Source organism: Emys orbicularis, chromosome 8 (assembly GCF_028017835.1).
Source record: "Emys orbicularis isolate rEmyOrb1 chromosome 8, rEmyOrb1.hap1, whole genome shotgun sequence".
NCBI classification, from domain to species: domain Eukaryota; kingdom Metazoa; phylum Chordata; order Testudines; family Emydidae; genus Emys; species Emys orbicularis.
In genome coordinates this window covers 79467780-79489795 of record NC_088690.1, presented here as the reverse complement: position 1 = coordinate 79489795, position 22016 = coordinate 79467780, and positions in this window count along the sequence as shown.

Below are 22016 nucleotides of genomic sequence, written 5' to 3'. Positions count from 1 at the left end.
TGGCATTAGAATAACTTGCGGCTTCCACCATGTTGAGACAGTGACTGAAATATCTTCAGCCAAGTGCAAATCAGCTTCCACTGGGCTTGCTCTTTCGGGCCAGGGAGGGGGCCTGAGGACAGGGAAACAAGAACAGTTGGAGTGGAAAGAGCCCACCATTCCAAGGCAAAGAGATGCTTCCATGCTGGGTCTGGCCCCCTACGCCAGGGGGCATCCAACTTTTTCATAGTGTGGGCCATGTGGGTGGTCATTTGAATGCTCTCCCCTCTCCCCAACCCATGGCTTAGCACCTCCCACTCCAACTGGAGTCAATGGGAACCATAGGTGCTTGGCCTGGCTGAAAATCAGGCTCCTAGAACTTGCTGCACTATCTCGCTCTGAGCTCCCTCTGGGGTGGTTGGGGTCCACACCTGCCCTTACTCAGGCCTGTGCTGACTTGGAACAATCGAGCCTGAGGGGATTAACACATTATTCGTGAGCTGGGGGAGCAGGTTGACATCACTCATGCACTAGCACTTGTCAGGGGAACTAATGAGGAGGGCTGAAGGATAGCTTTTGTAAAATGGGTTTCAAATGCCCATCAGCTCCCAATGACAGCCTGACATGATAATACTCATACCTGCCAGGGCTATAGCAACTTCCAGCCCCAGATGGCAGAGCACTGGACAGTGTTAGACCCACTTTACAGATGGAAAAACTGAGACATAGAGAGGCTAAATGAACACTACCAGCTTGGCCCAGCTGCCTCTACCCTGGGCCTGCTGTTTCTACTGCATCCCCACAATTTACTGCCCAGATTGCATCCTGGGGCAGTATAATCCCAGCACATGCCAGACTTCATTTCTCCTCCCTCCCCGTCTGCAGGGGCTGATGCAGCAGCTACAAAGGTGCTTCAATGTACACGGCTCTTCTTCCTACAGCCCTGCTTCTCCTGAGGCCTCACAGAGTGATTGTTTGTGGGCCGGCTCGGCCCCACACACACTGGAGCGACTGGTGTACTTAACCCTTCTTGGGAGCCCCATAAGCGTTGGGACCATCTCTTCTGATGCCATTGTCTGCTTTGGTCCCATTCCGCTTCCCTGCACAGTGCAGAGCAATAAGCCATGTTGTACCCAGACGGGCAGGCTGCTGTGATGTGCTACATTTCACCTGCATGTTCTTGCCACTGTACAGCAAAGGGCTGCACACAATGAATCTTCTTCATCAGCACCTCCTCCATCACCACAGCAGCAGCATCTAGGATGGGAAGGAGACAGCGCTGAGCATCTCTCATTTCAAGGCCGGCCGCCTTTCTCACTGCGTGTGGCAGGAGAGATGAAGATGAGAAGCCACCATGCTCCTCAATGTACAGTGTTGGTGAGAGGTGCTTGATCTCTTGCTCTTCCCAGAGGCAACGTGGGGCAGAGACAATGCAAGCAGCTAGCTCACAGAAGCCGCTGTGATGCACAAGTGTCACAAGTGACGAAAGAAACAAGCCATTTCACGGGCGCGGGCTAAGTGGGGAGGGCTGCCGGCACAGGACAGTCAGAGCAGGATATTTGGCCTTGGAACTCTTGTGGTAAATTTTTGTTTAACAGAGTCAAAGGATACACCAGCAACAGCCTGGGACCCACACACCAAGGGGTGTGAACAGGGTTGCCCGGAGAACTGCCCGACCCCCTCGTTCTCCCTTTCCAATTGTTATCTCCTTTACTCTCTTCCCTTCCCCATCACCCCTTTTCTGCTTCCACACATAAGGCCTGTAAAGCTCCACACACACAAGGTTACTTAGAGTGTAAGATCTTTGGAGAAGAGACCATTTTTTTGTTCTGGGTTTGTACAGAGCCTAGTGCAATGGGGTCCTTGCCCATGACTGGCACTATAGAAACACAATTACATATGTTATTAATAAAAAATCATATTCTATTATAATTATATTAATTATAATTATTAATAAAGCAAAACAGCTACTTCTAATCTAAAATGGATTTTCTTTCAGAAAAGCCCTGACAAGCCACATGCCAGGGGTGAGCAGTGTGCCAGACTGTGGCAATGTGGAGAACAAAATGGCTGCCACCTCTGCCAGCTGGTGAAGTTGGAGAACTTTGAAAGTTTCATTTCTGAGCTGCTTACACCAACCCTCCTGCAGAAACACAGACAAAGCTTTAAAAACCTTAAGGTGCCTTGTGGCCACAAGGACATTACCTTTACATCGCTCCTTCCTGATGCTAACCTGTATGCTTTTATCCTTGTGGGAGTCAATCCCTTTAACCTGTACCTCAGGATGCTAGCATGGATAGTTCTCCTCCCACAATACTTAGCAGCCTACATTTTCAACAGTGACTCATGATTTTGGTTGACTCAGTGTTGGGTGGCCAGCATGAGTCGGTATACCTTAAGGGGGCCTGATTTTCACAAAGAGCCGAGTATCTGCCCTCTGACAACCAGGCTCCACACAGGGGTCTCAAACTGAGCACCCCAAAATGGAGGCTCCCGAAATCACAAGTCACTTTTGAAAATCATGGCCAGCATTTTAAGTGTACAGAGCGCTTAGTCAGTGTTGCCAGCTCTTGCAATTCAACCATGAGTCTCATGGTAGTTGGTGGGTTTCCTTAAAGCCCCAGACCCTGGAGTCTTGTGATCAGAATCTCAGCTTCCATTAAAAAGAAAATTTGTAACCCTTTTGGTTGTGGAGAAACCATGACCCATGTGTAGCCTGAAGGCTCAAAACTAGATGAAAAATAAAAAGTACTGTTCCTTTAAGAAGGAAGAGGCCAGTGTCATGCACCCATGACTCATTAGCCGCCTCCCAGCTGGGGTTCAAAGAAGGCCTCTGGGCCATATAAAGGGAGAGCAAGGAAAGAGGTAGGGGACAGACTGCCTGAGAGAGACAGGGAAGCTGAAGAGCTGTGGAGAGAGCAGAAAGCTCTGCAGGCCGTCCATGGGAATAGGGAAGAATTGGCAAGAAGATCAGTCGCAGGACTAGCCTGCTGACCTCCCTGAGCGACAGAGCCAGTGCTTGGCAGCTGAAAAGGGCTGAGTCATTTGACAGAAGGCTGGTCACTCAGGTGGATGGCCCGGAGAGTGGGGTCCTGGAACAATGGCAGAAAGGACCTGGGACTCAAGTTCTGGTAGACTCACTGGTGAGTGACTTGGAAGAGATGTCCCTGGAGGAGGGAATGGAAAATTGCTATATCTTTATACGTCTTACTGTGCGAACTGGCAGAACAGTTTTACCATGAGGGCTCTACGAGCTATTGTATGTGTCCCTGACTAAATTATGCCCAGAGGAGGGACTTTCAATTGGATTGTGAGAGAAACTGTGCTCTTCCTATAGCTGGACACATGTCATGCTGCAGCCTGCCACAGGGGGCGCTCGAGGACAGGGCTGCCTTGTTACAAACTCCACATGTATTATTTTTTAAAATGTAATTTTAAGCTAGTCTCCGGAGGACCCCTTCACAAGCACTGGCATTAGGGTCTGTGACCCATGGATCTCTTGATGCCAATTGGCAGAGAGCAGGGTGCATAAGGGTTACAGGAATCCCATGGGTCCAGTATTTACATTCTAGTTGACCAAATTGTGTCCTGTGAGGTTTCTGTTGAAAGCCTGTGTCACACTGGTCATCAATGTCATTGTGAAATGCATGTATGGATGTTGTGGAAGGAGTTACGTATAGACACTGAAAATTATGTTCTTAGCTCGGGGTCTAAGGACTGGTCACCAGGAAAGGTGCAAAGCAGGTTTTCTTTCACACAAGGAACATTTCTCTATCTGTCTGTGTAAATGTAAATGAAGTGTTGTATAGTCTGAGCTGAATGCTAAGAAAGACTTGTGAAACTTCAGAGAGAGGAAATGAACAGGAAGAGGGAATCATCCTGTTTAGGGGTAATACAATGAACTTTTGAAACTATATCTGGGGTACAGATGAACCCCCTAGGGGGTTGGACTAGATGACCTCCTGAGGTCCCTTCCAACCCTGATATTCTATGATTCTACAATTCCTTCAATCTGGGAGGACAAGCTGCCAGTGGGTTTGATCTTATGAGAAGGGGTCTCAACCAAAGTGGCTGAAAATGCTGGGGAAAGAACTTTCGCCGGCTCTCTTGTATGAGATAGGGGGTGGGCCTTCTTAGTTAAGGGTAACCTCTAAAAAGTGTGTTCTGGTTTGTTTTATTGTTTCCAAAATTCCTACTCACTATTCCTTAAATCTCTGTTCTCTGAGTGATAGTAACCTTATTTTTGTTTCAGTGGTAGCCGTGTTAGTCTGTATCAGCAAAAAAAACAAGGAGTCCTTGTGGCACCTTAGAGACTAACAAAATTATTTGGGCATAAGCTTTCGTGGGCTAGAACCCACTTCAGCAGATGTATGAAGTAAAAGATACAGGAGCAGGTATAAATACGTGAAAGGATGTGGGGTGCTTTACCAAGTATTAAGTCAGTCTAACGAGCTAAATCAATTAACAGCAAGATACCAAGGGAGGAGAAATAACTTTTGAAGTGGTAAGAGAGTGGCCCATTACAGACAGTTGACAAGAAGGTGTGAGTAACAGTAGGGAGAAATTAGTATTGGGGAAATTAAGTTTAGGTTTTGTAATGACCCAACCACTCCCAGTCTTTATTCAGGCCTAATCTGATGGTATCTAGTTTGCAAATTAATTCCAGTTCTGCATCTTCACATTGGAGTCTGTTTTTCAAGTTTTTTTGTTGAAGAATTGCCACTTTGAGGTCTATTATTGAGTGACCAGAGAGATTGAAGTGTTCTCCTACTGGTTTTTGAATGTTATGATTCCTGAGGTCAGATTTGTGTCCATTTATTCTTTTGTGTAGAGAAAGCGCATTCCAGTACATCATCAAGGATCTACAACCTATCCTGAAGGACGATCCCTCACTCTCACAGACAGGCCAGTCCTTGCTTACAGACAGCCCCCCAACCTGAAGCAAATACTCACCAGCAACTACACAACAAAAACACCAACCCAGGAACCAAACGCTGCTGCCAACATAGAATCTCATCTAGTCCAACCCCCTGCTCAAAGCAGGACCCAATCCCCAGACAGATTTTTACCCCAGATCCCTAAATGGCCCCCTCAAGGATTGAACTCACAACCCTAGGTTTAGCAGGCCAATGCTCAAACCACTGAGCTATCCCTCCCCCGCACATAGCTATTCAAGGGACCATCATAGGACCTAACCACATCAGCCACACCATCGGGGCTCATTCACCTGCACATCTACTAATGTGATATATGCCATCATGTGCCAGCAATGCCTCTCTGCCATGTACATTGGCCAAACCAGACAGTCGCTACACAAAAGAATAAATCCTGTATCTTTTACTTCATACATCTGCTGAAGTGGGTTCTAGCCCACGAAAGCTTATGCCCAAATAAATGTGTTAGTCTCTAAGGTGCCACAAGGACTCGTTTTTTTTTGCTTATTTTTGTTGTCACTATAACTATACCTATGTGCTGTGTATTCAGCAGAGCTGTGTTTGAAGGCAGAACTAGTAGGCTGTGGTGTACAGTTCCTGTGGGAACAGCAGCCTGGTAATTCTGTGAGTGTCCAATGGAACAAGGGCTGGACACTACAGGGAACATTCCAAGGACTCAGGGTGTCGGTGTGTACCTATTACTAACCTGGACAGAGAGAGCGAGGCCTCCGGAGGCCTGGAAGGCAGTGCTTGTGTTGTCAGAAGCTCAAGGTTTAATGGAGCTGACCCATACCAGCGCTGCAAAAGATCTGGCTGGAGCTGTGGCTCATAGGGCAGCCCAGGGAGGCTGCCATAATTTAAACAGAGCCCAGAGCTGCAGAAATTATGCCAGGAGCAGACCAAGATTGGAAAGGGACAAAGGTGGCTTAAAGCCACCTCCCCCCGAGTTGCACCACTTAAATGCTCAACACAAAATTTCATCCAGAGGAGCTAAACTGAAACCAATGGAATTACTCCAGATGTACATCATTGTAACTGAGATAATGGGCCAGACCTCCAGCTGGTGAAAGTCAACATAGCTACTTTGTGGAGGTATGCTGATTTACACTAGCTGAGGCTCTGCTCCCATACATGTATAAGAGCTATTTTAATTAGCCAGAGTTAGAAAAAGATATGCCCGGGCCCTGGGAATTATTCCTACCTTCAACTCCTCTCAGAGCTTGTGTGTACAAGCTTTGACTAATAAGCTGACTTTGTAAAGTTTGGGTGACTCAGGCCAGATAAAATAATGCTTATCCCCTCATTATCCAAACAATCAGCATCCTGGAGGTCTCCAATCCGGCTGGAACTCTTGCAAGATACAGCACTTACAGCCAAGGCTGAAATATTGGCACAACCACCTTTCCTGTGGCAGGTTAGCACTTCCACGTTAGGCCAGCAAGAAAGAGACTGCATTCTGCATTCATAGTCCAAACCGCTGCAGCCTGCTACTGCACAGTGTGATGGTGAAGGTCATTACTGTAGAACTCTCAGAAAGGCTGGAAACTAGAGTCACATGAACAGGAAAACGACTAGGGGGAACTATGCAAACATTTTCATACCTGAATTAAAGGAGAACTTTGGCTGTTGTCATTAAGGATCAACATCAAGAAATCCTGGTATAAAGGGACTTGCTGTCATTTATTTTGTTTTGTTTTTCCTCTCTTTCCATAGCAGCGATTTTCACCAGTAAATGAATGGGATTGAATATGGATACATTTGTTGATCACAGGAAAGAGAAGATCAAGGCTGATGAGACTCTAAAAGACAGGGCATCGTAAACTTTGGACAGAGATTTTTTTTTTTATTAAAACAGATCACTCAGAAAAGCATATTCAGATCTGGCACACACCGTACCTTCCCACAGGCAAATAGCTATTTCTAAGGCACAGTGATTCCAGAACCAACAATAGCTGAACCCAAGTCACTGGAGACTACTTGGAGCTTAGCTGGGTCCAATTCCAGCTGAGACTGTGCCCTTTATGTATCACTGGAGACCCCATCTGAAGAATAGGGTGTTTTCAGTCACTTAAAGTAGATTGGAAGAGGCAGATTCTCTACAGAAAACCAGCACAGTGAAGAAGCAGAGATTCAGATTCATTTCTGGAGAAACTCCACTGGCTGCTGAGGAATTACACCAGGGATAAATGCAATGTGTCTATCTCATCTAGTTCTAGAACATGCTGGAGCCACTGCAGAGGATGAGATAAGCAGATGTATCCAGCCAGCTACGGTGGTTCTGCTTTGGGGGTGGGGATGAGAAATGTGGAGGGCTAGTTCATTTTGACCCCTGGGGCTCTCTCCTGATGAGATTTGATTTTGTTCTGTCAAGGGAGTGATTTTAATGAGTGCAGACTACGGATGGGAGGGAGTTCAGCACTGGGACCATGAGGCATGTTCAGGAGCAATATTTCCAGCCATCCTGCTAGTAATTTCAAGCAGCAAATGACAAAGCACACCATACATCTCAGCACTGCTGTCAGTGGGTGGGGAAGAAAGGCCCAACTCATTTCACTGCCTCGTCTCAACTCCAGCATAACATCCCTTCTCCTTGACATATCCCATCCCTCAAATCAATTATAATTGATACCACGGCCCTTGAGCATCTCCCTTTGTCCTCAGCTGGCCTCACAAACATCTAGGATTGCTTTTAGGATTCATTGCTGCTCCCCTCCCCTCTTGTTCCCCCTGCCAACCCTGCTCTTAAATTTGCTGCTGACTTTAATGATCAGGTTCACGGCTCTTTTGAGAAGCTTTATTTTGCTTTGCAAGTGACCTTACTTCCCATGTGTCATGAACTGGGATGTGGGCGGTCAGGCCTAGTGGTTGAAGCAGGTGTCGGGAGATGGAGCCACCCGTCAGAGCAGGAGGCAGGAAGCCAGGAACCAGAGCCAAGGGGTTAGAGCTGGAGTCAGAAAGCCAGGAGAGAAACAGGGCTGGAGCAGTCTGGGCAGGACAGGAGCAAGGCAGGATCAGAGCCAGGAACAAGGCTAGGAGCAGGACAGACACAGGAGCAATCACGGCATGCACCTTGAGCAGCCAGAGAGAGAGCCTTAAGAGCAGGCTTACTGACTTCCTGGGCCAATCAGGTGGAATGACCAATCAGGCAGCTGCGCCGTGGCTCAGCTGTGTGCATAGGCTGCCCTGAGACTGGGCACACGGAGCTGCAAGTCCTCATTCCTGACACCACACAGGTGCTCTGGTGAATGCCTAAGACAGCCATACTGTTTGCTGGCTGGCCAGGATTAGAACGCTCACATAGCTATTTAATCACTGAGAAACTGACAAATCCCCAGGCCGGAATCCCCAGAGACAGGCCAGCTTCCTAGGGTGTCCTGCGGCCACTGCAGGAAAGGGAGGCTGTTTCAAATAGGGAGGAAGAGCAGCTTTCCGGCAGCTGGGCAATACAGGACCCTTGGGAAGCAGTAGTGGGGAGATGGGTCATGTTGAAATATCCAGGCAGGGCAGGCCAGGCATCGCTAAGAAGCTTGTAGGGGGGTGGAGTGGAAGTAGGAGGGGCTGAGACTGTTGGCTGATTAGCAGGGAAAGGAGGGGAGGAGCAGTCTATTCTAGTGCTTAGTGGGGGTTAGTGGGAGGTGGGATTAGTGAGATGGGATGGGTCTCCTTCAGCTGTACGGAGGAGAAACTAACGATGGACTTGACATGTAGCTTCTGCAGCCCCTACTGTTAGTTAAGAGCATCTATCGTCTAGTCCCCTCAGGCAACACCTCAGACTTTGGAGCAGGGCATCCAAGGCGAGTCATGTGACTTATTTTTCATTTTCACTCACACCTGCACTTCTAGGGTCCAGTCAGGACTGGAGACAGCTGTGCCAATAGGGGTAGCCTGCCTTCCCAGGACTGGCTCTGATTCTTGGCTGGGGGAAATCAGCGTAGCCCCATTGAAGTCTGTAGAGTTATGCCGATTTATACCAGCTGAGCATCTAGCTCCTAGAATTTCCTTCCCCAGCAGAAGCGGCCTGCACTCGGGATCTCAGGAGAAGGTCTCTCCTCACACGAGCCCCATCAGGTTCCAGTCACCTGTCTGGAGAAGGTTTGAGGGCTCCCATGAACTGCTCTCCAGCCATCCTCAGGAGCCCGAAGAAGAAAATACGCCCCATAGGGCCTGCTTTATTCTATGTCAGGAACCCAAGTGGTGAGGCTGGCTGGCCTCGAGATCATGGCAAGACAATAGTTTAATGCCACCTTTGCACACACCAGCTCTGCTGAGCACAGCTCCGATGCAGGCCTGAATCCAGTCCTACCTCAGCTGAGAGCAGTGCAAGCTGCACTTTTGAACTCAAGTTATTGTGATGTCACTGTCCTACTCCAGGGGCTCCAAAGAGGAAAGGGCGGGTCAAGACCTGCTAGTCTTACTGTCAAAGGAAACAGGGAGAAAGAATAAAAGAAAATATAGCCAAAGCTTTCAGCTCAGCTCATCACATGCTAGAGGAGCAATAAAGGGCACACACCATTTTGTTTCCTCTGCACTTCACCTTCACATTATTCTGAATACAGAGAAAGAACCGATCAGTCACCTGAGCCCCATTGTTATTTCTTTCTCTCCCTTCTGCTCTTTTGTGCAGCGCTTTCTCAGCTGCTCTCCCCAGAGGCCAAAGTTTGTCCAAGGACTCGGGTGTGGGCTGTTGGCCTTGGAAGGGTGATTTGCCAAGGAAGCTGAAGTATCACTTTGGCTCCATGCATATGGTTAGTAGAAGTATGAAATATAACAAGAAACTTAGATTTTTCAATACAGACAGATTGACCTCTTTTACTAGGATTATAAAAGCTATGAATGATGCAATCCATCAATGGCCAGACAGAATCTACTTTGACTGAGGACCACGCAATTTCGCACCATTCAGGCTGAGTGCCAATTCCTGAAGTAATCGACCGGTTTTATTAAAAAGGCAGCCTAAGGAGGGCATTTCTCATGGTTCTTTTGGTTTGTTTTGTTTTAAGTCAGCTGCAGAACATATTACAAATTAATGTAGAATTGATGGTGGGTGACTCATTAAACTTAATTATGGCCATAATTAGGAACATGCAGGGAAAAGGCCATAAGAAAAATGGCCCATTGAAAGATATTTTATAGTAACATTTTAAATGGAACTAAAATAAAATAAAATGCAGCCATTGTATTCATTTAAATAATCAGATTATCACTTTCTAGCCGATAGCATTGGAGGGCTTTTAGACTGGAGGAAATCAATAGGCAAATCATGTAAGAGGAAACCAAATATTCAGAATTAATGAGTTTTCTTCCTTTTTTTAAATGTTTTCATTTTCACAATGATAATACTGTAGATAATTACATAGGAAAGAATTCAGGATAAGCTTCTAAACCATTCACACAACCTAAGGAATATCTTTCCATCGGAACTCCTGGCTTCATGATGCAAAACAAAACAAAACTGCTCCTCTTTATGATCTGTGTAGCCGCTTTCAACTCCCTTCGTTAGACACAATGCCCTTGCCTTGTCCCTTTGGTATCAAGCGCATGCCAACGTCCTAGCAGCATACGGTTTGGAAAAGTACAGCAGGAACATAGATGGGTAGGCAAACTGAGCCAAAGCACTGAGTTCACTGTAAGAGAGTTTCAAATAGCAAGACTTTCTGCAGAGAAGCAGATCAAAGAGAAGCACTGACTAGAAGCCGGGTGCTTTCACATGTTAAAGGAACGGGAAGATCTACTAGATCAGTTTGGCCATCTCCCTGCTAGTGCAGGATTGCTCCTGCATTCTCCAGTGCGTTGCTGGTCCTTATTAATCATGGCTGAGATTTTCAATGGTGCCTACTTGACTTGGATGCCCATCTCCCATTGATATTCAGTGGCATCTGGGCACCAACTCCCTTAGGCTCCTTTGAAAATCATGTGCAGTTGGCCAGTTTCTGCAGTGGAAAGTTCTCCTTGCTCATTGTGAAGAATCACATTTTCCCCATTCATTGCAATGGATGTTTGGGACTGAGATGAATCTGGAGGCTTCTAGAGCTGATGGAAAAGATGGGTGTGAATTTAGGATACATGAGGGTGATCAAAGGAGTGCCCACCCAGCCTCCAAGTGTGCTGAGCAACTCCTTAGTTTCCTTCTGAAGCTCATTAACCTGTCTAAACACCTCAGTGTTCATGGAGGTTTAAGATTAGGGAGCCTTAATTTTACAAGGGCACTGTCAACATAAAAAAAATCACACTTCAGATCAAACATCCTCCCCTGAGTGTTACCTGATATTCACACTGACAATTATCACACAGCACCGTGTGTGGAGCCCCCCACTGCACAGACCAGTAGCAGCATGAAAGGGCCAAACCCACTCCCAGGAGCCCTGGCTGACAGGGGGCAAGCAGAGAGGGGAGCTGGCCCCAGAGCGATGCTGGATAAAGCACTGGGAGGACAACTCACCCCTGAGGTCCTGCTGCCAGCCTGCCTTTCGCTGGAGGAAAGAGGCCAGTCTGGAGCAAGATGTCAGCCCTGTCTAAGAGGGGTAGGAGATTGGTTACTGGCCAGGTGACTGGTGCTGGATCAATCAGCTGGCATAGGGGCTGGACTGGAGACACATGCTGAGGCTGGAGCACATGTTCACCGGAGCTGATGGAGGGAGCAGGCCTAAACACAGCTGGAACCCAGGGTGAGGGAATTGGCCCAAGGAGCAGGCCAAGGGCATGGACGCAGCAAGGCTGCAGGAACAGCCTCCACTCAGAACTGGAGTCCTGACCAGCACGGTGATGGACATCACAGAGACTGGGATTCACCCTCGGAGCCCACACTGCATCCAAGCACCCATGACCAGCAAGGGGCGGGACGGCCCCTGGTTGGGGCTAACAGTCTGGGGCTGGGGGCTGCATGGACTGGGTTACAGAGCATCCCTCTGTCCATCTGGGTGCTGGGGACTCCACACGCTGTGCTGTTGATGGGGGGGGGGGGGGGGGAAGAGGCCCCCGATCAGTCCCTTGCACTAATCTCGGGTCTGTCTCTGCCCAGACACAAGTGCTGGTTTATAGCTGAGTGCAGCATTTGTTTCCAAGGCTAATCCCTGCCTCCTCAAGGGGGCTGCAGAAAGGAAGCAGCGCATTTGGGCCTCATGGGAGGCATGTAGCATCCTCTTAGGTACGTGGCTTGGGACATGGGATCCACTTACCAAAGCTGTGGTGCCCCAAAGAAGTTTAATTTTCACAGTTTATGTTTTTTATTTTTGTTTTACATTGGGGCTGGGCATTATAAATAGAACTAATCAGTTTCACCTCAGTACAGTCACTTTCTCATCAGTTTCACTTTCTGGCTCCCATTTGTAGCACAGTGCTGCCTGTCTGGGGGTTACCAAAGCTTTTTTCCACTGAAAAAAAGGTTTAAAATGACTTGCACAACTTGTTCCTGTTAATATTTGGGTTTGAAAAACTTCTTATATCATTGAAATGTTGGGCTGAGCCCTCAGCAAAGCCAGAATGGCCAATGGGCTGTGCAGATATTTAGAGAACTCTCTCATATGGCTCCAGCTACTGTCACACAAACCCTCCCTGCTGCTCCCTCACATCCTCCATCCGTTCCACTGGCTCTCCCCAATGTCCTGGATCCTCTCAGCTGCTTCTAAGCCTTCCCTGACAGTCAGTGGCCCCTCTCATCTGTTCACCTGGATCTCTCTGATCTCTCCTGAAACCCTCTCGCTCTCTCCAACATTCTCCCCCCCCACCCCCAAACATTTTCCAACACAGCGCTGGCTCTCCTCACAATTGCTGTTCATGAGGGAAATCTAACCTGCAGACTTAGGTACCTGGGGAATTTCAAACTATTGAGTGAAGAGGAGTCCCATTTTATTTCTGTAAAACACCAAATCTAAAAGGGTCTCTTCTCACCTTCATTCAATGTGCACTTGTAAGACAATGATAGCTTCCATTAGAGATACAAGGCCAGATTCTGATCTCACCCACAGCAGTACAAATCCAGAGTAACTCCATTGACTGCAAAGGAGTTACTCTGCATTTACACTAGTGTAAAGCAGAGCAGAGTCTGGCCCAATTCTGGTGTAAGTGAGGTGAGAATCAGGCCCAAAGGATCAAATTCAGCCTTCAGGCAAACAGATGTAACCCACATGCATTTCAAATGAAGTTCCATCTATTTATGCCATAGAGTAATTTGGTCTCTGCAAGATACCAAGGGCCAGATTTACTAATACTGTACACTCAGGCTGCTTTGTGGCATTCGGGAGATGCAAAGATTAACTAGCTGGTTAAATTTAACTCAAAAGTGGACACTTAACACAAAAATAATCACTAGTCAAAAACCCAGTTTTCCATTAATAAAAGGGTTTCAACAGAAACATTTCAACCAACCGCAACCATAGCAGCTGGACTAGTTTCGATCCAGTCCTGAAAGCATTCTTACAATATAGCCAGCTGGTGGACTCTTTTAGTAACTGGTTTAACTAGCAACGGCTCGGTTCTGGGCCCATAAGGTCCCTTCCTTCTTGGTTCAACTCAAGTCAGTCCCTGCAGCTGGCATAGATTGATAGGTACTATCAGAAAATGGATTCTAAATATTCAGGGGCATGATGGTAAAGATGCTTCCAGACCATGTCTAGGCAGCCAGGCGCCTTCTCTAGCCATGCCAGCCAGTGTCAGCTCAGGCATATCCTTCAGTATTATAGTTGTAAATGAAGCTGCACACCAGTGCCATTCATCATGTGTTACTCTTCCAGCAGGAAGCAGATATATGGAGAAAGTGACCACTTTCAAGCTTCAGGGATACCCAATCAAACCGATGCTCCTAAATTTTTGATGTTCATTTATTGCTACCTATCTTTGTGCAAATCCCCATCGCTGGACTTGTATGGCACAGAACTTGGACCTGCACTGACACTGATCTGGAGCTGAGGGTACGGCTTGGCATTGCACAGTGTGCATTGGCATGACACTGAAGGTCCATGACATCACATTGTGTGGCACTATCATGACAGTGAAGGTTCACCACGGCATCACACAGTGTGGCATACATGGGCGGCGAGTCCTATGGGCCCGTGGTGCCTGGGCACCAGGAATATTCCTGGCCCGGGGCCCAGCTCCAGCAATGTTTGGGACCGGGTCTTTGCCTCGGCCCCGCCTTCTGCCCCGGGGCCCCCGCGCATTCCCCAGGCCATTTAAAACAGCCTGGGACCCCCACTCACCACTGGCAGCACAGCAGAGCTGAGCAGCTTCCTCCCTGCTCCCTCCAAGTGGCTGCCGGCTCCTCCCTGCAGCCCCTGGGCGGGGTGGGTCTGTGTCCTGCCCCAAGCGCCCCTGCAGCCAATAGGAAGCTGCGGGGGCAGTGCCTGGGGGTAGCAGCACATGGAGACTCCCGGGCCCCGGCCTGCCGTGCCTAAGAGCCCCAGGTAAGTGCTGCACCCCCACCCCCAGCCTGCACCCAAACTCACTCCCAGCACCTGCACCCCTCATCCCCTTCTGCACCCCCAGCCCGTCCCAGCCCAGAGCCTGCACACAGCACCCAAACTGTGTCCCAGAGCCTGCACCCCCACCCCCTTCCCATACATTCCCTCCTGCCCCAAACTCCCTCACAGAGCCTGCACCCCTCACCCCCTCCTACACCCCCACCCCTTGCCCAAGCCCAGAGCCTACACCCAAACTCCGTTCCAGAGCCTGCATCCCCTCCCTCCACACTCCCTCCTGTCCCCAAACTCCCTCCCAGAGCCTGCACCCCTGCCCCCAGCTCGGAGCCAGCATCCAAACTCAGTCCCAGCACCTGCACCCTTCACCCCCTCCTGCACACCCACCCCCTGCCCTAGCCTGGAGCCTGTACCCAGCATCCAAACTCCATCCCAGATCCTGCACCCCAACCCCCTTCCCACACACCCTCTCCTGCCCCCAAACTCCCTCCCAGAGCCTGCACCCCTCACCCCCCTCCTGCACCCCAACCCCTTGCCCAAGCCCAGGGCCTGCACCCCAGACCTTCTCCCCCCACCCAAACTCCCTCCCAGAGCCTTAGGCAGGTTGGGGGCGGGTTCTGGGCACTCATCAAAATTTCTACAAACCTGCCACCCCTCAGTGAGACATTATACTATACTTACATTCACATGGCCCAGAAACCAGCATTGTACTACATCTAGCACAGGGTTCTCAAACTGGGGCTTGGGACCTCTCAGGGGGTCACGAGGTTATTACATGGGGGGTTGCAAGCTGTCAGCCTCCACCCCAAATCCTGCTTTGCCTCCAGCATTTATAATGGTGTTAAATATATAAAAAAGTATTTTTAATTTATATGGGGGGTTGCACTCAGAGGCTTGCTATGTGAAAGGGGTCGCCAGTACAAAAGTTTGAGAACCACTGCTAGCACAAGACAGAAATATCCCCTAATACCCATCATGGCATTGCACAGCCCAGAAGGTGGCAAAACACAGAAATACATCCTAGCCTGATGTGATACTGATGCTGACAGGGCCCAGAAACTGGGACATGTGACTGAATCAGACGCCTCACCAGACACGTCTGGGCAGCTGGCAGCTGCCTGACATGTTCTCATTGATTTAGTTGAGATTTTGTATTTATTTCACGCCATACGTGCGACGTGCATGAACAAACAAACTAATCTAACAGTGCATAATCTGCTGTGGGTTCCTTCTTTTATATAAGGGAACAGCCCCAGCCAGCCATACAAACACTATCCCCTGCAAACAATCGAGCCGATTTGCAAGAAGAAGAGAAAGAAAGAGCGTTGGAGCAGCACAAAGGGAAATGTCACTGCTCAAAGTGAGAAAGAGAAAATTAAACAGAGCACAACAGGCTCCTCCCTGCAGGAGCCAGTCAGCGAGCACAACGGCAGAGCATGAGAGAGCGTTTCCTGCACCAACTTCAATCATGGCCCACGACGGGATAGACACTGGGGCCTGACTCGGCTCCCACCCTCACCCTGACTACAATAGAGCTACTCCTGATCGAGGCCCACCTGAGCGGGGACTCAGGCCCTACATTGTAGTTGCTCTAGGAGGACCCCAATTTCTCATCTCTCTTATTGACAGAGCAGGCTGTGAAGCCACGTCCTTGGCACAGACCTCAGCAGAAATAAAGATCCTCTTCTTTTTCCACTGCTTTGACCACACCCACTCCGTCCCAATAGCGCCTCTTCTTCCATAACAACAACTCCACCCGCTGGTTAGTTTTGCCCTTCCTTTTGGCCTCACCTCCAAGGCCATTCATGGCTTATTGCCTCTGGTTCTTATTGTCTCACTCATCGGCCCTTCCATTCCCTCTGCGATGCCAACCCCGGCCACCTGCTTGTCTCCTCCTGCCAATGTCTCCATGCTTTCCTCCGCGCCGCTCCTTGAGCATGGAACACCATCCTCAGCCCGGTCTGTAAGGCCACACCTCTTCCTTCCCTCCATCTCCTCTGGGCCCAGCTCTGCCATGATGCCTGCAGGACTCCAGCCAGCATTTAATGGCCAGGCTGCGGGGCAGCTGGGGCAAGGCTAAAGGTTTATTTAGGGTCCTTTCTACACAGTTGTGCGGGGGAGAAAGAGAGCACAGCTCCCCTGCACAGGCTCCCCGCACCACGGGCAGCAACACTGCAGGGGAGAGCAGCCTCCATGGGGCGGCCGCTGCCCCGCACATGCAGGTGGGCATGTGAAATGAGTGGGCGGAGCCGTGACTCTGCCCACCCCTAACACCCCAGCTAGTGCAGCTGAGCTTGCACAATGGGATGTAAACTGTGCTGGGTATCAGGTGACTTCTCCCCCAGAACAAGGAGGGAACTAGAGAGCAGACTGTGCCCCTGAATCACAGTCTGGCTGTTGGTCTGCTCCTGGGACAGTGCAAATGTTAAACGTATCAAATGTATCAGGCTGTGTGTGTGTACTCACAAATTGTACCAAGCCGACAGTCTTGCTCTCTCCCATCCTTTGTATGTGGCTTGTCTTTGGGACAGTGCTTTCTGGCTTTGTACAGCACCTAGCACGCTGGAGCTCCAATCCTGGGTTACATGTATAACTCTCTTTTATCAGATTTACATTTGCTGCCTTCCACTTTCAGTGAATGGCCCCTTGTTCTTGTATTATCGGAGGCGGGAGAACAGCATCTCTAGACCATTATTCTGCATTCCTTTTAACACGCAGCACCTGGGACATGACTGCCAGAAGTGCTGAGCACCTGCAGTGCCCATTGACTTTGATCTTAGCTGACAGCACACAACGCTGCTGAAAATCAGGCCCTGGGGACCTCACATTGGGCCCCCAAAACTGAGACACCCCAAATCACTGATTACATTTCTGAATATTTTCCCCAAAGCATTTTACTTCAATCCGCTAGAAACATGAAGAGGGGCTAATTTTAGACTTGGTGGCAATTAAAAAACACATTGTATTATCGTTCCGCCACTGAAGCATCGTGTCAAAATCTTTCTGTAAAACAGCAGTGAGATGAGGAGCTCACTGAGTGTTATAATAAGGAAGGACAATGTCATCATTATATTTGAATTTATCTTGCTGAGACAAGGCTGTTCTCATTATTCAGGAGTGGGGCATCTGCAAGCTTCTAATAAGGTTCTCTTACAGAATGGAGATAAATCTCGAGCCCTCTGAAGAGCGGTGCATATAAATACAGCTCTGTAGTGTTCAAAGTGTCCTTTGATTTTCAATCCGCCTTCCACTGCACACGCTGCTATTGCTAACGTCAGCCCTGGGCAGGCCAGGCACTCAGCACCCTCCACTCCCCTTGGCCTCGGCAGGAGTTTCTGTGATTGGGCTGCTTAAAGATTTTTGCCATTTGCAATTTCAGTCCATTTTGGGGGTCAACATTTTGCATTTGGTTAAAAAAATTGGACATTCCCCCCCCCCCCCCATATTTAGGAAAGTGTCATCCTGGGTTTTGATCAGCACAGTCCTTAGGGGACCTCTCTGCCAACCTAGAATTCCCCCACACACACCCTCTCATCATGCTCACTCCCCACCCTGACCAACCCCAGGTTGCCCCTTACATGGAGGGGGAGCAGGTGGAATAAACCTCTATGCCACTGCCCCTTTAGGACAGCTTGAAGAGCCCCGTGTGCTGCTGTGGCATTCAAGGGGGACTCAGCCAGGGCTGGAGACCTGTCCCAGAACATGCCACAGATCAGATCAGATACCACCTTGTAGCCACAGCCCTTGTGTCTGGTACATAGGGTAGGATGCCCATGAGCTATTAAATATGCAAGCTCCCAGCTGCAACAACCTACTCCTCTTCTTGCTGGGTTGCCAGCTTTCCCCTCGAGAGAACTTAGCTGCCTACCAGCTGGAGGTTCCTCAGGGGAATGCTGCCAAGCCTAATTGCTGCTTTCAGTGGAGACTCGGGCTTTACTGCCTGGCTTGCTAGGGTTCCTGCAGGATCCATCCACCCTGTTACAAATGGGTTCTGGGTCTACCGCCACCCCCTCCCAGTGTACATGCTGTTCCTGGAGGTGCCTGACACTGCTCTCATTTACCCCAGTGTAAACGCCACCAAAGCCAAGGGAGTTACAGGGCAGTAAGACGGGTGAAAGCTGGACGAGAATCAGCTACCCTGATGCAGCTTTCAGTGTAGTTAACCCACCTGCCCCAGAGGCGGTAGCTATGCTGGCGGGGCAAGCATCGACATAGCACTGTCTACACGGGGGTCAGCTCGATATAACCACGTCGCTCAGGGGCTGAAAAATCCTCAGTTATACTGACACTACGTCGTTTGGGGTGTGGATTTGTCACATCCCTGAGAGACGTAGTTATACCGATCTAGGGCTGCAGTGTACAGGGCCGGCTCCAGCGTTTTTGCCGCCCAAAGCGGCGGGGGGGAAAAAAAAAAAAAAAGCCGCGAACGGCGGCACTTCGGCGGCAGCTCTACCGCCACCGCTTCATTCTTCGGCGGCAATTCGGCAACTGGTCCTTCCCGCCAAGAGGGACTGAGGGACCCGCCGCTGAATTGCCGCCGAAAAGTCGGACGTGCCGCCCCCTTCCATGGGCCGCCCCCAGCTCCTGCTTGCTGCGCTGGTGCCTGGAGCTGGCCCTGGCAGTGTAGACCTGGCCTGAGCCTCCTGCCCGGCCCTTGCCCCATCACATCCAGCTGGGCAGAGTGGGTGTAAAATGGGCATGCTGCTCTGGCTGTGTTTTACACCCACTGTGCACTAACTCTGCGCAGGGGCGGGTGACTTCACAAGCTGGAAGGTAGCACAGGGTCAGCCCCGAGGCTGAGTCCCCCACACATTTTAAGGGGGACTGGCCATCCAGCCCCCCGGCCAGCTTTGGAATGCTCAGCCCTGTGCCGCCGGGAAAGGATGCTCATGCTAGAAAATGAATGGCTCAGCAGAAGTGACAGAGAACAGTCTTGATTCAGGGAGGACAAGACATCATAGGCTGCTTGCAAATTGCCTTTTAAACTGCAGTGAGGAAGAAAATTGGACGTATCAAAACTTCCCAGGCTGGTATTCCGCTGTGAATAAACAAGGGCTCCTTAGGGCAGGATTTCAGTGCCGGAGAGCCCCAGTTCTCTTAGAAAAATCTGTCAATGAAAACACTCTCGTAAATATCAGCCTCTAATTCGTCTCCTTCACTTTGCCCTGACCACCTTACGTGGATTCTCTACAGCAGTCGATTTCAGCCCCCTGGCCCAGTAGATGAATCTTTTTCATCTAGTGCGCCTCTAATTACTATCAAGGAGAGGGAGTCACGAAGCACCGGGGTGTTCTCCAGCAGCAAATGCTTTCATTAGTGATGCACAGACAGCTAGCAGATGAGCAGCCCATGTCACTCATGTGAGCGGGCCAGAGAAGACTGTGTTACGAGCAGGTCCGGCTCTACTGTTTTTGCCGCCCCAAGCAGCGCGGGGGCAGTCAGTGTGCCGTTAGGGCGGCAGGCGCGTTTCCGCGGCAACGGCAATTCGGCGGCAGCTTCTGTCTTCAGAATTGCTGCCGTGGGCAGCTGAACATAGAAACTGCCGCGGAAACTTGCGTGCCGCCCTAATGGCACACGGACTGACCCCGCCATCCACGGGCTGCTTGGGGCGGCAAAAACACACGGACTGCCGCCCCTTGCAGATTGCCACCCCAAGCACCTGCTTGGAATGCTGGTGCCTGGAGCCGGCCCTGGTTACAAGGATGACGCTGGGGTCAGAAAGACCATGCTATGGGCCCGATCCTGACGGGCTCTGAGAACCTTCCACTGCCAGTGAAATCAACAAGATTGTGCACTTTGCACACTGCAGCACAGAGCTCTGTGGTTGAACTAGGGCTTTATTCAGGCCTTTCTCTACCATTATACAGCAACCCTGAGCCCTGCTTCTTGAGGCTCTGATAAAACAGGGAGCCAGGTCTGACCTACCCCCCAGTTTTGGTTTTGCAAAGAGAAAATCCTCCCCAGCAAAGCTTTGCAAAACCAAACCCTTCTGCTGGTTAGTTTTGCCCTTCCCCGTGTCCTTAATGCCCAGAGCTGACCCCTCCGGGCAACAGGAGAGGCACTGTGGGCTTTGGTAACATGTCAGAGCAATAGTGAAAAATGAATGTTGCCCCGTCTCATCACTAGAACTCACCCCAATGTTATGAATTTTCAATCAGTTTTTCCCCTTAAAATGTTTGCCATTTTCTGACCAATTCAAGATGCACCTGAGAGTCTTCTCCCCTGTGCTAGGGAGCAAGTGGTTTCATCGCAGTGGGTTGTAGCCTTTTTTCTCCCCTCTAAAATTCCCCATGACCACTCGCACCTGCACAGCTCTGCCCTTGGGAACATTCATGGATACAGGGCTCCAGGCACCTGCCAGCATTTTAACTACATTAGTAGTCCCCAAACTGTGGGGTGCGCGACCTCCAGGGGGGGCACAGAGGAACATTTGGGGAGAGCGTAGGGAGGGCCGGGCCAGCCCCCATGGGGTTTGGGGAAGAAGCGCCACCCAGCCCTGCCCCTGGTCCCAGGTCCGGCCACAGCCCCCCGCCTCAGCCCCTGCTCCCAGCCGCGGCCCTGCATACAGGTAAAGGGGGTGTTACAAAAAAATATATATTACTCCATTTAGATCATGCCTACATGATATGGTGGTTAGCACATCAATGGCTGCCCAGTAGCTCCCCAGGGTCCGTCAGCATTGTGATCACTAGTAGAGCTGAACTGGTGGTAGCAGGTAAAATTTTCATAATTGCTTAAGTGATTTAGGAGCCTATATGCATACGAGCCCAAGTGACTTTGCAAAGTTCACCCAGCAGAAGTGGAACATTTTAGAAAGTAAGTCCTACATTCAGATGTTCAGGGGAACCAGCTTCCATTTAGGCACCAAGGGAAGTGGTTGGGTTTTCAGATGGCCTAGACTCTTTGGAAAATCTGACCACAAGTGTCACAAAGAGTGGTGGCCAGGTGACAAACACTTTAGAACTTTGGGCCCCTGCTACAGACAAGGCTGTAGATGTGCAGGCCAAAACATTGTTCCTCAACGTGGCCGTTACAGAATTGTTCAAAGGATGCGTCTACACAAGGAAATGTCTCACCTGTTTATCAGCAATGGTGAAGCTGCTCCAGAGCTACCATTGGTGACAGATCCATTTGGACATTGGCTGCTCAGAGTCTTGAGCCAGGTAAAAACACCTGTGTCCACGCTACATTAGAGCTCACATGACGTGCAATGCTGGACCAGCTGCACTATTGCTGGGGAGATATTTCCTCGTCTAGATAAGGACCTGAAGTCAGAAGAAAACCAGGTTATTGCAACACAGAGGGGCTAAAACTACAGCTGGTTATTTTTCAAACAAAACGTTTCTTTTGTCAAAAAATGCCTATTTAGCAAAACTTGAAGTTGTTCACAAAACATGGTCACTTTTGCCAAATCTCCCAATTGGAAAATTGAGGGGGAAAAAGATGTAGAAATTGTCAAAATGTTTCATTTTGACATTTTTTAAATGAAAAGTTTCATTTTTTTGAGTCGAAACCAGTTTGTTTTGAAAATTTTAGTAAATGTAGGCTATAAAAATCTTTTTAAAAGGGGGGAAAGTTCAAAAATCAAAATATTTAGAAATGAAACATTTCAATTGACCCAAAATGACATCTTTTTCGGTTTGGTGGTTTACAGAAAAGTTTTGAGATTTCGACTTTTTTAAACTTGAAAATT